The sequence below is a fragment of the Fundulus heteroclitus genome, chromosome 22 (assembly GCF_011125445.2).
Source record: "Fundulus heteroclitus isolate FHET01 chromosome 22, MU-UCD_Fhet_4.1, whole genome shotgun sequence".
In the NCBI taxonomy this organism is placed as follows: domain Eukaryota; kingdom Metazoa; phylum Chordata; class Actinopteri; order Cyprinodontiformes; family Fundulidae; genus Fundulus; species Fundulus heteroclitus.
Genome location: NC_046382.1, coordinates 7,846,672 through 7,850,541, shown reverse-complemented (window position 1 = coordinate 7,850,541; position 3,870 = coordinate 7,846,672).

Below are 3,870 nucleotides of genomic sequence, written 5' to 3'. Positions count from 1 at the left end.
AAAGTAGCGCAGATGTGGCAGCTGGGGTCAGGCCGGCCCGTAAAGAGCTGCTCTGAACGTGTGGAGGCTAAAAGTGTGAGAGAAAACTGTGAAGTGCACTGCAAAAACGGATGCAAAAACAAGTAAAATGTTCTTAAAAGTTAGTCTATTTGTCCTCGATTTGAGCCAGTAAATAAGATTATCTGCCAATGGAATGAGTATCTTTACCCCTAAAATAAGATAATTAGACATCCTGCACTTGAAATAAGATGATGGCGATGAATTGTTCCTATTTTAAGAGGAAAAATCTTATTCCATTGACAAATAGTCTTATTTACCTGCTCAAATCAAGGACAAATACACTTATTTTAAGAAAATCTAACTCATTCCGTTTTTGCAGTGTGCGGCTCTGACGTCTCCGGTCTTTAAACGGAGACGGTTGCAAACCAAAGATAAAGCAGCCCGTCTCTGTGTTTAGTGTTATACCCAGGAGTCAGAGCACCACTGGCAGGTTCATCTGTTTCAGATGATCCGGGCTTAGAGCTAACGCACTTTTAGTCATTTAGGCTGTTGCATGTTCAAGACAAGAAGAGAAGATGCGTTTCCATCGCAGAAATGATGCGGCGTCTATGTTCTGACCTTCACAACCAGAGGGAGACTGATGATGCTGTCAAGCAGGGAGTGACGAAAACATAAGTACACTGCAAAAACTGAACTAAAAATAAGTAAAATTTTATTAAAATGAGTGCATCTGTCCTTGATTTGAGCAGGTAAATAGGATGATCTGCCAATGAAATAAGATTTTTGCACTTAAAATAAGAACAATCCATCTCCATCATGTTATTTCAAGTGCGGGCTGTCTGATTATCTTATTTTAGAGGTCAAATCATGGACAAAAATATTAATTTTAAGAACATTTTACTTATTTTTAGGTCTATTTTTGCAGTGTAGTAAGAAAAAAAAGGCGGCTCACAGAGTTCTGTGTCCAAACATATCACTGGAAAGTTGAGTGGAAGGAAAAAGGTCAATGCTCTGGAGTCCCTGTCCCTCTGATTATGTCCTCTGTCCGCCGTCTCAGCGTATAAACGCTCATCGGCTCTCTGTGCTCTCCACTGGATCCTCCAGCCGACTCCGTGCCTCCCTGTTGCTCCGTGGTTCCCCCGCTTCCTGGGTCTGATCTCCATGTGCAACGGCATGTCTGTGGGTTTTCTTTTCGATTAAAACCTCCAACCTGGTGTCTGCTCCTGACCCACTCCTGGTCCACAGACAACATCAGGAGGGTTTAACCCGGGCCAAGCAGAACGTCACGCTCCAAAACGCGAACTAAAAGTAAGTACAATGTTCTTGAAATGATTGTATTTGTCCTTGATTTGAGCAGCTAGATAAGATTATCTGCCAATGGAACTGGTATTTTGACCCCTAAAATAAGATAATTAGGTACAATGTGCTTAAAATAGGACGATGGAGATGAGTTGTTCCTGTTTTAAGGGCATAAATCTCGTTCCATTGGCAGATCATTGAAACTTGCTGCTCAAATCAAGAACAAATACATTCATTTCAAGATCATTTTACTCACTTTTAGTTCACTTTTTGCAGCGTATTGGACTTCTGCTCGGAGGTTCAAGCTCCTCTTTTCAGATGGATGGAAAATGTTCAGTTTTGTTTAGAAATCAGGGTTCCAGCGTCTGGAGGAGACGTGGAGAGGCGCTGCTTCGGGTTCGGTGTGAGGTTGTGATGGTCAGTGAGGATCTGAGGATCCATGTCATCCGTCGGTTCTGGTCCACTATGTGTGCTTTTTTTAAATTTTTATTTTTTATCAGGTCTAAAGTCAGCACAGATGTCCATCACAGTGGTTTCCAAAGCTTTCAGCCTGCAACCCCCAAAATAACCAGTGCCAGACATTGGTGACCTCCAGGCGATTGCTGCGGGGGCGAGCTGCAGCAATCCCCCGGATTAAAAACCACCTGACAAAAAAAAGCAGCTTTGCCCCGCGTTAAAATGAGGAATGTTGAGCATCTTGTAAAGTTATACTTTGATATCGGTTTCATAAACGGGGAAATGTTAAATGTTTTTAGCACATCAGCCTCAAATCATCACTAGTGTCAGGAAATGATTGTGCGAACGACTATTCTTCATTCTCATCGTATTCTGACTTTATTCTTGATATGTTCTTAATTCCTTTACATCTAACATGAAGACTTTGTTCTCCTAATTTCCACAAAAAAGTGTATCATGGCTAATGTAGATTAATAAATATAAACAATTGGCCCCAGAGAAGTATACCTCCCAAAAAAACTCAGACATTTTGAGATTAATTTCACATATTCGTGGGGAAAAAACTCGCCTGATGTCGAAATGTAATTTCTTTGGGAACAAAAAATCATTTTCCATGATTAAAAGCTTAGATTTGCTGTAGTAAAACATGTATATCTCTGGCTTAAATATTGGATCCTCACTTGGATCATCTTGCGTCCTCCAGGGATCCAAAGTTTCCCGATTTGGGAACCTGGGAACATTTCATGCTTCTTCTGCAGGTACTTATGGCGAGATGAAGCCTCCTGAAGCTCTCCATCCAGCTGCCGGACTCAGGAGCCGAAGCATCATGAGGCTTTGCTACACTGTGCCACCAAGTGGACAGGAGGTGTAAAACAGGCAGAGTGATTATCATGGCATGATTTTAGGGTGTGAAGATTTAAATGAAATAAATAATGAATGGTGTTTGTGATCCCAGTAAATAAATGCTGAATATGATCTCAATCTGATTTTATTATAAAATGGCTGAGTAAAGAGGGAAAGTGGGATTAAAAATGGGGGGAGGATTGTGATGTGAATGTGTTACTTTGTAACTGTGCTTATCTTACTGGGGGCATTTCATTGATTTTTATTCAAGGATAACAACATTTCCAATGTGCTGGGATTCAGGCGCTTCCTTTTATTTGGAGAGGATTTTGCCTGCTTTAGAAAATGTCCGTCCACACGTCACAGAAGAAGAAAATCAACACCAGCCAAGCGTTTCGTGACAGGTTAGGATGAGCACTCTCATTTTAAAATGTACACAAAACGCCACATTTCAAACTGGTACGGCGGGCGTTGCACCGTATTCTCTGACTCTGGGAGGTGCTGTTAAGTTTTCATAGTGTGACTTGGCCCAAAGGCAAAGGCAAATTTATTTGTTTAGCACATTTCAGTACAAAGTGCTTCACATGATTAAAAGATAGGAAAATAAAACAGAATAAAAGCACGTTGGAATAAAATGTAGAAACAAAACAAAACATGGGAGAATAGAAACTAAAAGAAAATATTAAAAACTTAAACTAATGATGTTTCAGTAAAACAGTTTAACTAGAATAGTTGAAGGCAATCCTAAACAAATGTGTTTTTAATGTTGATTTAAAGGAACTCAGGCTTTCAGCACTTTTACAGTTTTCTGGGAGTTTGTTCCAGATAAGTGGAGCATAGGAACTAAATGCTGCTTCTCCTTGTTTAGTTCTGGTTCTGGTTCTGCAGAGCAGGCTGGAGCCAGAAGACCTGAGTGGTCTGGAGGGTTGATACACTGATAACAAGTCTGTGGAAATATGTTACACCAAAAGTTACAGCAGCCGTGCAAACATATGATATGATAAGATAAGATAACATTAATGACCTTCATGTTAATGAATGTCCAGTCCCAGGTTTTTGTCAGAAGAAGTTGCTGTGTCATTATGATTATTCTAGAAACATAGACGTCATAGAATATAACACCTGCCACCATATACTGTGACAGCACTGTAATGTAATGTAAAATAATAAATATTTTAACCAAACTGTTCCTGGTGGCGTTTTACTTCGTAAATTCAATGAAAAGTAATATTTAACCCGTGACGTAATGATTATTATTAGTAGTAGTTTAGG